This window comes from Anolis carolinensis, chromosome 2 (genome assembly GCF_035594765.1).
Source record: "Anolis carolinensis isolate JA03-04 chromosome 2, rAnoCar3.1.pri, whole genome shotgun sequence".
NCBI classification, from domain to species: domain Eukaryota; kingdom Metazoa; phylum Chordata; class Lepidosauria; order Squamata; family Dactyloidae; genus Anolis; species Anolis carolinensis.
This window is the reverse complement of record NC_085842.1, coordinates 27,161,949-27,177,272: the sequence shown is the minus strand read 5'-3', so window position 1 is coordinate 27,177,272 and position 15,324 is coordinate 27,161,949. Positions and strand designations below refer to the sequence as shown.

Sequence of the window (15,324 nt, the reverse complement as noted above, 5' to 3'; positions counted from 1 at the left end):
GAGCAGGGATTCAGAAGTCCAAATGTATAGTTAGTTCATCCAGCAACATGAAATGTGCCTCTCAAAAAACAGAATTACAAATGAAACCCATAGTTATCTTCACAAAACGAAGCACACAGCACAAGAACACGTGCTTTGACATACACTGAGAAAAATACAAGTGGAAAACAAAATGTTGGTGGACAGGAAAAGAGATTTAAAGACGGGCTTAAAGTTAACCTTAAAAACTGTGGCATAGACATGGAGAACTGGGAAGCCCTGACCCTTGAGCGCTCCAGCTGGAGGTCAGCTGTGACTAGCAGTGCTGTGGAATTTGCAGAGGCACAAATGGAAGGACGAAAGGGAGAAATGTGCCAAGAGGAAGGGCCATCAAGTCAACCCTGATGGGGATGGCCTTCTACCTGGAAACTGATGCCCTCACTGTGGAAGAACATGCGGATCAAGAATAGGGCTCCACAGTCACCTACGTATCCACCGCCAAGACACTACACTTAGAAGGCCATCATACTCGGTCAACGAGGGATCGCCTAAATAAGTAAGGCTGTTGAAAGAGAATATTTTTAGGAATGTTAAAGGAGAGAAGGTGAGTCGGAATGTAAACATGTGGAAGAGAGAGGGAAGAATTAAGGACTGACCAAGTGCAATAAAAGGGCAAGGGTGAGTTGAATTGCTGTAAAGAGGACAAGGACAGAGCTCTCTCCAGCCAGTCTTCAGTGAGCCAAGGGAGCAGCATTATGCGGCTGCTTTTCCTCCCACTTTGCTGATTTTTCTCCCAACTCCCTTTATTGGTGTCACTTCTGTGATGATTACACCTGGTGCGGCCTGCACCCTCCCCAGTAACACCAGTAAGTATATGCAATAAGGTTCTGGAAATGAAAATGAAAAACTGATAACCTACAATTTGGCCAACATCAATATTTTCTATTCCTGGCAGGACATAGAAGTCAAGATGCATGAACAATGTACAATATAAAAGGTATAGGTTTTCCCTGATGTTATGTCCAGTCATGTCTGACTCTGGGGATTGGTGCTCATCTCCATTTCTAAGCCGAAGAGCCAGCGTTGTCCGTAGACACCTCCAAGGTCATGTGGCCGGCATGACTGCATGAGCGCCCTTACCTTCTCACCGGAGCGGTACCTATTGATCTACTCACATTGGCATGTTTTCAAACGGCTAGGTTGGCAGGAGCTGGAGCTAACAGTGGCTGCTCCCGCCGCTCCCGGGGTTTGAACCTGGGACCTTTCGGTCCACAAGTTCAGCAGCTCAGGGCTTTAACCCACTCCGCCAATGGGGCTCAATGTACAATATAGAAAGACAAAATATCCCTGAATGACTTTCTAGATCGATGAGATCTTCCTAAAGCTAGAAGTTCCCCAAACCATCAAAGCAATGAGAAAAATCATAAATGAGTTGTGCATAAACAGAAAAGGTATTCAATTTAATAAGCAACATAGCTCCAGATCCAGTCATCCATGTAGTATTTGTGATATAAAAAACCCCAACAAACCAATCAACAAACATGCATTTCATATAGAGAGAGGATTATGCTAGCTGTTTAATGTTATTGTTTAACCTTATAAAACACCATGTACACTGATAGCATAATAATGAAGGTGATGATGATGATGATGATGATGATGATGACAATGACAAAGTTTATATCAATTGTCTTCCCCCAACACATACATTCTGGTTGCTAGAACCCATGTATTAGTTAAAACCATCGATCATGTACAAAACTTGAACATGGAAACAAAACAAACATTCTTCTTGCACAAGATTATTCAATCAATGCCTAAGGAGATAGAAAACATATTGGAGAATATGGGCATCGATCCATTACTTATTGTATGTGAAGCAAGTGCTGAGCGCTCTACCATTTGAGCTAATTCCCCAGCTGCGTGGTATTGATGCACCTATAAAAATATGTAACTGAGTGTTTATTATATGGAATAAGGTATTATACGGCAAAGGGAGTAAGAACATGGAATGTTGAAGGTGAATGGTGATTGGCTGGGAGGCGTCTGAAAATCCTTGTGATAGAGAATGTTAGGACAGTTCATCAGTTGAGTCAGTTGAGTTCAGATTGGATCCATAACAGGGTCTGCCAGAATGGAAACTGACCACAGAGTCATCCTGGAAGATCTAGACCTTCCTAAAGAGACTATATTAATGAAATCCGTGAAGGATGAAATCTTCAGAAGTGAGACCTTTGGATATGGAAGAATGACTATAGTTTTCTCAAGGAAGTAAGTGTCAACTGTGATGGGATATTTAGGATAAACAAGTTACAATAACAAATAATCTAGAAGAATTGTTTCATAACCATACAGGTTAGTACCTGTTGCAGTGACGCAACAGGTTAAACCACTGAACTATTGAATCTGCTGACCTAAAGGTTGGCAGTTCGAAGCTGTGGGTCGGGTGAGCTCTCACTGTCAGCCCTAGCTGAAAGAGACCTTGTGGGCCATCCCATACAACCCCCTGCCAAGAAGCAGGAAAACCACATTCAAAGCACCCCTGACAGATGGCCATCCAGCCTCTGCTTAAAAGCTTCCAAGGAGCCTCCACCACACTCCGGGGCAGAGAGTTCCACCAAGCAAGTGCATCCCCATTTCAACTAATTCCTCATTGGTCAAATGTTTAGAAGCTGTTCCAATTAGACTTCTGAATAGAAAAGCGCCATCATGTGGCTTTCTGAGGCAAGGCTTCCATTTTCTTTCTTTTTTTCTTTTTGCGGCACAGATCTACTATTCAACTCTTTAAGTCCCCAAAGGCAACAGGACTGGTGTTAGCAGGGACCCTGGAACTATACACATGTATGAGCACACATGCTAGCTAAGAAATGTTTGTCTCACTGTCACACCAGCAATCTTGAACAAAACTGGTGGAATAGTGTGAGTGGCTGATTTTGTATTACTAAGTTTTGAGAATGCTAACACCATTTAGTACAGTGGTAGTTAGTGGTCTTTGTGTTGTTAAGGACAGTAAATAAAGAACAATATTCCGAAAACAGGGAAATTCCAGACAAAAACAATCAGGGCCAGCTAAAACTTCCCAACAAAGGATTTCCTCAGACAGGAAGCAGTCAGGCTTGAAGTTGCAAGGCCATTCAATGCTAATCAATGTGGCCATTTGCAACATTTACACTTTCCTCAAACAGACAAGAGTTCTTTCTCCCACCCTGGACATTATTCCACAGATATACAAACCTCACTTGCCTAGTTTCCAGCAGATCTCACAACCTCTAAGGATGACCTCTAAGGAGATGTGGGTGAAACATCAGGAGAAAATGCTTCTAGGACCTGGCCATACAGCCTGGAAAACTCTCAGCAACCCAGTGATTCCGGCCACGAAAGCCTTTGACAATGAATTCACTCTGGGAAAGGGTGGAGAATATGATTCAGGACCTTGGCTAGCTCCTAAAAGGGATATCGTCTTTGGGTGTATCTGTACTGTACTTACAGTAGAGTCTCACTTATCCAACATAAATGGGCCGGCAGAACGTTGGATAAGCGAATATGTTGGATAATAAGGAGAGATTAAGGAGAAGCCTATTAAACATCAAATTAAGTTATGATTTTACAAATTAAGCACCAAACATCATGTTATACAACAAATTTGACAGAAAAGGTAGTTCAATATGCAGTAATGCTATATAGTAATTACTGTATTTACGAATTTAGCACCAAAATATCACAATGTATTGAAAACATTGACTACAAAAATGCATTGGATAATCCAGAACTTTGGATAAGCGAGTGTTGGATAAGTGAGACTCTACTGTACTTACTTAGGCGATCCCTCGTAGTTCGAGGATGATGGTCCTCCATCTTTGCTATCTTGGGGATGGATCCGTAGATGGCTGACGAGACCTATTCTTGATCTGCATGTTCTCCCACAGTGAGGACATCGGTTTCCAGGTGGAAGGCGGTCTCAGTCAGGGTTGGCTTAACGGGCCTTCCTCTTGGCATGTTTCTCCCTTAAGCCCTCCATTCGTGCCACTTCGAACTCCGCAGCACTGCTAGTCACAGCTGACCTCCAATTAGAGCACTCAAGGGCCAGGGCTTCCCAGTTCTCAGTGTCTATGCCACAGTTTTTAAGGTTGGCTTTAAGCCCATCTTTAAATCTCTTTTCCTGTCCACCAACATTACGTTTCCCGTTCTTGAGTTCAGAGTAGAGTAGCTGCTTTGGGAGACGGTGATCACTGATCATCTGTACTGTAGAATTAGTGCAATTTGACACCACTAAGTGGCATAGCTCAATACTATGGACTCTTGGGATTTGTAGTGCAGTGAGGCACCAGCACCCTCTGTAGTTTCACAAGGCTAAAGACATTCTGAAACTACAACACCCATGACTCCATAGCATTGAGCCATGGCAGTGTCCAACAGCATTAATTCTATAGTGTAGGTGCACCTTTTGTCTGCTGTCACTAAATCACTGTGGCCTGGTTCCTCCCATATTAGTGAGGGCAGTGAATGCATTCTAAAATCTTATAATGTGGCGTGGTGGTGTCAGTTATATGGGGGATTCATTCAAATGCTACCCCGTTTGCTTTGGATACAACAGGCAGTGGAATGATGCTTCCATTTTCCTGGCATGATTTTCCTCTCCTCCTTCAGTTCACTTTTAGAGTGGATCTTGACTCTATTATTGTTGTGACATAGCAATGCCATGCAGCTGGGGAATTAGCTCAAATGGTAAAGCGCTGGCTTTGCATGTGAAAGTGGTGGGATCGATGCCCACATTCTCCACTGAGTTCTCTTTGTCCGTGTGCACTTATGCAGGAAAGAAATTGTTTTGTTTGTGTAACATCCAGTTTTGTACATGCAAAATAGATTAATGAATTACTGCTAGTTACTGAGGTGAGGGAGATATTTGGCAGTATCTTGTTACTGACAGTTTGGGCAAGTCATACTTTCTTAGACTCAGTGAAAGGCAATAGCAAAATCACCTCTGGATAAATTGTGCTGAGAAACCCACATTGTAGGGTTGCTATAGAGTTGCCATAAGTCAGAAGTGATGAAAGCACACAAAAACACATTTCTCTACTCTTCTGGGGCTCTTTTTATCTTCCAGTCACCTCTAGAAAAATATCCAGACCAGGAGTCTGGTGTTGATAGGATGATTCCACAGCCTCTTGTATGCTAAGATTGTGCCCTACAGTTTGAGCTAATCTCCCACTTGATTGGCAGCACTGCTTGATAGTATGCTGATAAAGAGATCAACTCAAGATGCCATGCAGAAAGTGGCTTGAAAAGGAATTGTTCTATGTATGACAGAAGGGAGGGCCAAAAAACCTAACTGGAGAATGTGGGCATCGATCCCACTACCTCTCACATGCTAAGCGAGCGCTCTACCATTTGAGCTAATTCCCCACTGAGCTATACTGATTATAACTACATATCACGATCTCCAACAGATATTTCTATGTGGCAGTACAATTTCACAAGATCCTAAAAACAGGGCAATCCAAAGTACCATAAAGAAAGTGATCTGAAAAAGTTTTATTGTAGGTACAACAAGGAAAAGATTGTGTCCATTTGGATGGAAAATGCACCACTATTCAAATTGATATAAGTGTTGTCTACCATTAGGATCAAAGAACATCTTAAAGAAATTGCATTATCCAGTAGATCATGAAAGATGAGAGTTGACTTTAAATTGGTTATTTGTTATATTACTGTTTATTGTTTGCATTGTCCACATTGTTGCTCGCCACTCCAAGTCCCCTCAGGGAAATGGTATGGGATATAAATAAAGATGATGATGATGATGATGATTATGATGATGATGATGATTATTATTATTATTTTATTATGACACAGCAAACAAGATAGATATGCTGGATTTCATATCACAAAATCACAAATCACATATCACAAAATCACAAAATCACAATTATTATTATTATTATTATTATTATTATTATTATTATTATTGGCACAAAGACAGAGTATGACACAGCAAATGAGATATATATGCTGGATTTCGTATCACAGAATAACAAGTCGAACACTTCCCAAGCATCCCAGTAAGGTGGCCTTTTGCAGTTGACGGATCGTAATTTTGTCAATGTTTATTGTTTTCAAATGCCAGCTGAGATCTTTTGGCACAGCACCCAGTGCACCATTTACCACTGGGACCACCTGTACTGGTTTATGCCAGAGCCTTTGCAGTTCCATTTTGAGGTCCTGGTAACAGTTAAATTTTTCTTGTTGTTTTTTGTCGATTTGACTGTCACCTGGTATGGCGACATCAATAATCCATTTTTTTTCTTTTCCAAAATCATGAGGTCTGGTGTGTTGTGTTCCAAAACTTTGTCGGTCTGGATGATGATGATGATGATGATGATGATGATGATGATGATGATGATGACAATGTATTATGTCAATGCAACTACATTGGGTACAAAGAGCCTTTCAGATCCATGGTGTGCCCATCCCTTTCCTGGTTTCAGTTTGTTGTTTTGGTAGTAGAAATACAGTCTGGGTCTTAGCCTGAGAGGAGATAGGGTTGGTTATTGAATTCAGCACCTTGGACAGATCCTGAAAATTGTGCGTGCCCTACCCTCTATCTCAGTGGTTCTCAACCTGTGGGTCCCCAGGTGTTTTGGCCTACAACTCCCAGAAATCCCAGCCAGTTTACCAGCTGTTAGGATTTCTGGGAGTTGAAGGCCAAAACATCTGGGAATCTACAGGTTGAGAACCACTGCTCTATCTCCTTTATTGGTACCCAGTTATTCCCATATCAGGGCTAATGGTGAAGCTTCTCCCAGGGATGAATTTGAAATTTTCAGTTCTGTCCAGGGTGCTGAATCCTATCCTCAACCATTTCTCCTTCAGAGTTCTGATGGAAATAGAGAACAATTCTACAATTCTGTTGCCATGAGAGCCATCAACTGCCACTGCACTGAATGCCAGGTTGTGATGTCAGCCTTCCCTTAACTCAGGACTCACCCATTGCATCCCGTCCCAATCACTGGGATGGCAGTAAGGATAAAGCTTCCTAATTAGTATGTCATTATGTGTGTACATATGTAGGCATGTGTAGTCTCAGGATCCCTGCCAACGAGTGACATTGCCTTGAAGGGTAAAAGGACTGAGCACCCTGCTCTTGACAGCAGACTTTGGCTACAAAAAGAAAGTGCAAGAGTGAAGGCTTTCCTTAGAATCTCATTTGATGGGGCTTTTTTACTCTGAGACCTCATCAGCACAGCTTCTGAAATTCTGACCAATAAGTAATTATCTCAGACAATAAAGCACTTGTATGATATATAAGAGATTGTGGGATGGATACTGTCACAAGTGTGCAGATTCTGATTCATAATACAAATGTGCTGAAAAGTCTAGAAACTATTATTTAAAGTTGTTCTCCGTACGAATTTGTTGTCAGGAGTAAATGATGAATTTATGGTTAAACCAATTCCTCTTTACATGGTTTTCCACCCCAATCATCAATTAATTAAAACATGCCAAGAGCTATCTCTCCCCCCTCTTTATATCACATCTTTCATGAGAATGTTCTCGTGTCTTCAGGCTGTTACTCATTTTCTGTGCAATTAAGTCTACCAACCTAGGATGAACATTTCCAAACTAATGAGAGAAAGTGGCATATCCCTTTAGTCCCAATGTGTAAGCAAATACAAACATGTTTAAAACTAAGATAACATCCAATATTCAGTACTCACATCCATAGAAAATACAAACGTTCTAAAATTAAAATGAAACAAATCATGAAGTGTACCCATATTATGTTGCTGAAGACTTTCATGGCCAGAATCACTGGGTTGTTGCTGTGAGTTTTCAGGGCTGTCTAGCCATGTTCCAGAAGCATTTTCTCCTGATATTTTGCCCACATCTATAGCAGAATGCCTGCCATAGACGTGGGCAAAATGTCAGGAGAGAATGCTTCTGGAACATGGCCAGTGTCAGGATCCCCAATCCTTGACATCTCTGGTCAGCTGACAAATAACAGATGCCAGCCATAAAAGCAGGCCGGCCATAAAACATCAATTACCCTCTGGTATGTGAGAGTCCCTACATATGTGGCACAAAAGAAGGTTCTGGCATTCGGTACAATAAAAACTTGTTGGAATCTACCCGCGTGTGTCTTGGTGCTTTCTTGGAAGACAGACCCACAGCACAACTGGGAGAAGAGAACCTAACAATTTGTACCGAATCACCTACTCTCTCTAGCCAGACAGCCCAGAAAACTCACAGCATCTTTGTACCCATATTCTCCACTTGCTCCATTTTTCCTTCAGTTTGCACACACGCAAGCTTACTCAGGTAATTTTCTTGACAGCACCCTGGGTCTGCCCTCTTCTTGCAATATTGTGAGGTGGTGCTACTAAGTAGTTGGTGAATTAGTTCAAATGGTAGATAGCTTATGTATGATATGAGAGATAGAGGGGCTGAAGCAAAATCTTTTCCAGTGATCCACCAGTGACACTCTGCTTTATTTTACTCTATAGAGGGCAAACTTTTCCCCAGACATATTGTCCATGGCAATGCCTGTCCTTAAGATAATATGGGGCCACACTGCCAAGAAACTGGGGAATTAGCTCAAATGGTAGAGCACTTGCTTTGCATGCAAGAGGTAGCGGGATCGATGCCCGCATTCTCCAGCCAAGTTTTTATACACTCTCTCTCTCTCTCTCTCTCTCTCTCTCTCCCTCTCTCTCTCTCTCTCTCTCTCTCTCTCTTTTGCCTAAATCTCAACCTAAATCTCCTTTAATGAATGTTCTTGGGTAGCAGCACCATGCAACTGGAGAATTAGCTTCAATGCAGGAACAAATGTGTTATATGTGATAACAAAACTGATACCTGCATTCCTCTTCAGCATATTTCTGTAGTCTTTAGTTTAATCCTTTCTATGAATATTATGAGCTAGTAATGCAATCCAGCTATTAAGTTGGCTCAAGTGTCAGAGTGCTTACTTTGCACGAGGAAGGTAATAGAAATGATGCCCACACTCTCTGTATACATATTCATTTTACCCATGCGTAATCCCCTCAAGTCATTATTTTCCCATACTTAGAACAAGAAATCCTTCAGTGACAGTGGCTTACCATCATCATTTATTTATATGCTACCTGCACCTAACACAACACTTTACAATTCAAAGAACAACAAAACAGTTCCCTGGCTTCAGGCTCACTTTGTATGTCAACGACACCAAAGTTTAGATGCACCAACCCAATCTTTCATTCATGCAACAAAGTCAAATCGCTTTCCCCCATAGCATAATGGGTCTGACCTCATTTTTTACATTGTGTGACAGTGTTTCTAGGCAATCGGGGAACAAACTCAAACAAGAGGTTGCTTCCTTTACATCAAGAGAAACTTTGGTCAACTCCCAGATTTTCCAACTATGCTTCTGAATCTCCTATGGATCATTGAGTTGGCTCTGGGTGGAGAAACCGTCAAAGAGAGCTTGAGAGGGAGAACCGGAGAGGAGCTACACTGCTTGATTATGCCCTTTTCACCCTATATAAGGTAGTTGAGTTTTCAATTATGCATTCAGGAAGGGACAATGTTTTACTGTAGCTGAATTTCTATGCTGTATTTACACTTAATTTCTATTTTTAAATTTAAAGCTTTAAAGTTTGCATCAGAAGCTGTTATAAAGCTGGTACGCAAATGTAGAAGAGTCTTATAGACAAGTCCTACATTGTCACCTAATTGCATAGAACTTTTGAGAGAGCTGGAATATCTTTAATTCAGAATCTTGCACTGTTCAACATACTGGATTGAAATTGTGATTGACAAGAAGACTGGTGCCATTCTTTTCCTCTCTTCCTTTTGCTGTGCATATAATGAAATTTCCTTGGGTTACTCCCAGGGTTTTTCCACACAGCCATATAACCCAGAATATCAAGGCAGAAAAACTCACAATATTTGCTTTGAGCTGAGTTATCTGAGTCCATACTGCCATATATTCCAATTCAAAGCAGATAATGTGGGATTTTATTCAGCTGTGTAGAAGGGGACTCAGTGTAACATTTTGTGTCTACCACTTTCTATAAATGATGAAGAATAGCAACAACAAATACCAGAGGAGTAGTAGCCTTCAAGAAAGACTTGAAGGCTACATTAGTAGCCTTCAAGAAAGACTTGAAAACATGGCTCTTCCATTGTGCTTTTGGAGAGTAACTACTTTATATTTCTTTTCTGTTGCTCCCTTCTAATATCTATCCTCTAGACTGCACCACTTTCTTATGACCCTGTTCTCTGTGGTTTTATTCTTATGTCTTTCTTACCCCGAGTTTTAACTTAATGTTCATGTGGCCCGCCCTTGTTTTTATTGTTTCCTTGAGTTTGCATTGTAATGGATATTATTATTTATTGTATTGTTCACTATGTTGTGATGTGTTGTTCTTTTATATGCTGTTTATATTGTATTGTTCTGGGCATGGCCCCATGTAAGCCACCCTGAGTCCCCGTTGGGGAGATGGTGGCGGGGTATAAATAAAGTATTATTATTATTATTATTATTATTATTATTATTATTATTATTATTATTATTATTATTATAGAGAGAAAAGATAGAGTGTTTGTTTAGCATGCAAAAGAGAGTGGGATTTTTCTGCTTTGAAGAGCAATGGATTCAAACTACAGAAAAAGAGATCTCACCTAACATGAGAAAGAACTTCCTCTCAGCAAGAGCTATTTCAGAGTGTAGAAGTCTTCTTTTTGGAAGTGGCAGGATGGCTTTTTGTCAGGAGTGCTTTGATTGTGTATTCTTTCATGGAAGAATGCAGTTGGAATGGATGGCTGATGTGGCATCTTGTATTTTCTTCCTATACTCTTCCTTTCAAAAGCGTCTATCTTCCTTCGCCCAGCCTTCCTTATGGTCGAGCTCTTGCATCCATAGGTTACTACGGGGAATACCTTTGCTTTAACTATGCGGCCCTTCATTGCCAATGTAATGTCTCTACTCTTCACTATGTTATCGAGATTGGTCATTGCTCGCCTCCCAAGAAACATCTTCTGATTCCCCGTAGTAACCTATGGATGCAAGAGCTGGACCATAAGGAAGGCTGAGCGAAGGAAGATAAACGCTTTTGAACTGTGGTGTTGGAGGAAAATTCTGACAGTGCCTTGGACCGCAGGAAGTTCCAACCGGTCCATATGCCAGGAAATAAAGTCCAACTGCTCAATGGAGGGAAGGATATTAAAGGCAAAGATGCAATACTTTGGCCACATAATGAGAAGACATGACAGCTTGGGGAAGACAATGATGCTGGGGAAAATTGAAGGAAAAAAGAAGAGGGGCCAACCAAGAGCACGATGGATGGATGGCATGACCTTGAAGGAACTGGGAGTGGCAACAGCTGTCAGGAAGCTTTTGTCTGGGCTGGTCCATGAGGTCACAAAGAGTCAGAAGTGACTGAATGAATAAACAACAACAACAACAAACACTCTTCATTTCACATGTCTGATCTGATTCAGTTTATCTTCTCCAAGGAGTCCTGGGCTTTCTCTCTTAGGATGTTTTGGTACAGTTTCCTGCCAGGCAGCTGTTGAATTAGCTCAGATGATACAGGACTTAATTAGGATGTGAGAGACAGTGGGACTGAACCAAAGCATTCTCTAGGTAAACTTCTATGCTATTTTGCCATACAGGGAACAATTAGTTTTCTTGTTAGTTCAGGATACCAGGACATATCTCTCACTGTGGAGCCCTGGAAAAATAAGGGTGCATGTTGTCATCGTGCACCAATAAAAATCTAATAAAAGCCTGAACGATGTGGAAGATTGAGAGGGAGGGAAATCAAGCCTAAGAGTATCAGTCTGCTTCCAAGAAACCAATTGATTTAGCATAAAAAGAAGGAACTTCCCAAGAAAGTCTCACAAGCTTGTCTTTATCTTAACTGACATCTGTAGGTCCTGAATGATGTAGCTGTCTCCACTCTTGGCAACAAAGGATCTCCCAAAGAGATTTAATAATAATAATAATAAAACTTTATTTATAACCCGCCACCATCTCCCCAATGGGGACTCGGGGCGGCTTACATGGGGCCATGCCCAGACACCATACAATATAACAAAATAAAACAATATATCATAACACAATATAATAGTACAAAAATAATCATATACATTACAACACAGATCAGAGCAGACAGGGCGGGCCACATGAACATTTAATTAAAAACTCGGGAGAGAGAGGCATATAAATAAAGAGAACAGGGGTATAAGATGGAACAGTCCAGACAGTCCAAAGAATAAAATCCAAGGGGAGTAATCAAAGGTATATAACATTTACTCCCCGAAGGCACATCGAAAAAGCCATGTTTTTAGATCTTTCTTAAAAGCCAATAAGGTGGGGGCTTGCCTGATCTCAGAGGGCAATGAATTCCACAGTCGGGGGGCCACAGCAGAAAAGGCCCTCTCTCTCGTTCCCACTAGACGGGCCTGGGATAAAGGCAGTGGCGAGATTTCTTATTTCCATCACTTCTACAAAAAAAATTTGGACTGAGAAGAATGATGATTCACTATCATGACTCAAGGTTTCCTCTCAGTAGCTCTCTGTTTTTTCATAAGCCAGCAAACTTCATTGTTCAGAGAATTATTTGACTCGTGTAAGGATCCAACAGTCAAGATGCTGATGCTGATAGTGACAGCAATGTTAAATCCTGAAACTAAAAAGATTAGTCTGTTGGTTCTGATGTCTCCCACACTGAATTTTTTTAAAGGTCATAGTCATTCCACCCCAAATGTTGGGGTGGAATGACTATAACATTTAAAAACATAGAAATAGAAATGCATTACTACATGTATGCAACCTTTAACCTGTGTTTTATTGTTACAGGTTGAGCATCCCTTATTCAGGATTCCAAAATCCAAAATAATACATAACCAAAATTGTCCACATGAGTGGCTGAGATAGGAACACCTTCGCTTTCTGATACTTCAATGTACACAAAGTTTATTTCATGCATAAAAATATTCCATACATTGCATATAAAATTACCTCCAGGCTGCATGTATATGAAACATACATTAATTTTGTATACTGAGACTTGGGATTTCATCTCCAAGATATCTCATTATGTTTGTATATGCAAATACTAGTAACCAACTTTAAAAAAAATTAAATCCTAAGCATTTCAGATAAAGGATACTCAACCTGCATTTCTGAAAATAAACTGTTCAAAAAAGACTTTATTTTTTAAAGCATAATTGTAGTCTATTGTAAGTTCAGACAGGAAATGAAACACAGATCATGTGCAATGGAAGCAGTTTAAGATGGGATCCTTTCTATAGAGAATGAAACAAAAGTCTACTCTGCACAAAGCACCCGTGTTTTCATCACTATAATGCTGGGAGGTATTGGAATTCTGCTCACTTTGACAACTTGCTGGCTCTCACTAGTGACTAATTTTGAGTACAGCTAATTAGCCTCACCCTTGCTAATAAACATTTTAATCAATATTGACTTGGTTGTCATGGGTAAAGCTATTACTCTTCTCATAGTGACTGCAGAAGAAATTAGGCCTTATGGGAGTAGGCCATTGCAACCTGCAACCTGGTTCAGCGCCACCTGGACCACTCCCTCTGGAGTTTCTGTGAATAGGTGGCCCTGCCCAGCAAAAAGTCAGGTAGGAGGCCCATGCTAAAAAGAAGCTGGAAAAAGCGCTCATTATCAAATTGGCAAGGTAATGTCTGGCAACTCAATACAACTTCAGCCCAACCTGTGTGTGTGTGGTGAAATGCAATCTGGAAGCAAGAATTTGAAATGCAAGGTGGAGCTGCCTGCCTTCCAGGGATGAAGAAACCTTGTTTGTTTCTGCTGCATTCAAGTTGGAACAAGATGCCTGCCTATCCCCAGAGGTTTCTGGCTTGCTCCATTGTGTTATTTAAATAAACTCTAATTACTTTTCTGAGACATGGATTTTTTTTTCTAACCCTGGGTATGTTTTTTTTCCTTTTTTTCAGAAAAGTTATCCTTTGAAGGTAAACTTTCAAAACAAAATCCAATCACAACCTCTGAGGATGCCTGCCATAGATGTGGGCGAAACGTCAGGAGAGAATGCTTCTGGAACATGGCCACACAGCCCGAAAGACATACAACAACCCTGAAAATCCAATCAGTTCATAGAATCCTAGAGCTGGAAGAGACCACAAGGGCCAACCAGTCCAACCCCATTCTGCCAGGCAGGAAAGTTCAACTTCTGAAATGTAGAACTTTGGCTTTTTATATGGATTTAGCCAAATAAACATTTGCAAACAATATTTCTTTTAGCAGAAGTTATGGTAAACACTTCTCCTTTGCTGCTGTTGAATTCAGATTCTCCATTCCTTAAGGCTAGAAATCTCTCTGTGGAACTCAAATCACTTTTTTCAAAAGCTATGTGTATCAATAGGAGTTAATTTTAAAAATATGACTTCTGGGTTGAAAGGACGTCATGTCACTTCATCCCATGACAGCTCTGATGTGGGAGAGGAACCCAACATGGCGATTGTTAGGCTAAGAAGACATCAGCTGGTGTAAATTGTCTTACTGATATGGGAGGATTTGAGGATCGCTCATAAGTGTCCATTTCTTGCTTTCTGTGGGCACACTCCAAATTTGCCAGGAGATGAGCAGAGGAGAGGAGACATTCTAGCCATCCAACACAATTTAAATGTCATGCATCCCAGTCTCTTAATTTTCCCAACTATGACTTGTAATTAAGCGAGCGTTTGAGCTGACGGAACAAATGTCTCTGCATCTACACTCCTACAGCAATTAAAATGCAGTGAGTAAATTACTTTGGGAATTCTATGCCTTTAAAGAAGTGTCCATGTTTGGGAGTGGAAGAGACTTCACGAACCAGCAATACAAATAGGAATTCCTATCTGATATGTTGTCTCCCCCCATTGGATTGTTTTCAACCTCAAGTACATACCTTAGTGTTTGTGAGAAAAAAAATAGGATTTTTAAAAATGTTGAAATTATTGGTATTTTTTGTTAAAAAACCATAATTTTTATACAAATGATTTTTTTTCGCACTGTGAAAAGTAATCTAAAATGTACCAACATGCTGATAGCCTCATGTAACAACATTCTTCTCCCTGAAATTACTTACAAGAATGAAGTAAGTGAGGAATTATATTCCTACCATTGAAACTCATCCTTCTGCCATATAAAATAAAATCTGCATGAGTGACAAAATTGCAGCACATTTGTCCTTTAAGGAAGGGGCCCCCGTGGAAACTGGAGTCATGTGTTCAGACATTGCATGGCACATCAGAGAGAAACAGGGAAACAATCCAATGTATCCACAAATGGGTGTCATCAAAATAGAGTACAGAGCATTCATTTCCAGA

At 40.7% G+C, this 15,324-nt stretch overlaps 1 long non-coding RNA gene and 1 other non-coding gene across 3 annotated transcripts; both read left to right on the top strand.

The window, feature by feature from the left end:
* The first annotated feature begins 1,241 nt into the window (after positions 1-1,241).
* Positions 1,242-12,997, top strand: LOC134295945 (uncharacterized). 2 transcript variants are annotated; one of them, XR_010002468.1, is made up of 3 exons: positions 1,242-2,250; positions 9,290-9,504; positions 12,824-12,997. It is a non-coding gene; the product is annotated as an uncharacterized LOC134295945 (long non-coding RNA). The 2 variants fall into 2 exon arrangements; XR_010002467.1 differs by lacking the exon at positions 1,242-2,250 and adding an exon at positions 6,904-7,244.
* Positions 8,561-8,633, top strand: trnaa-ugc (transfer RNA alanine (anticodon UGC)). The gene has a single exon. It is a non-coding gene; the product is annotated as a tRNA-Ala (tRNA).
* Positions 12,998-15,324: the final 2,327 nt, after the last annotated feature.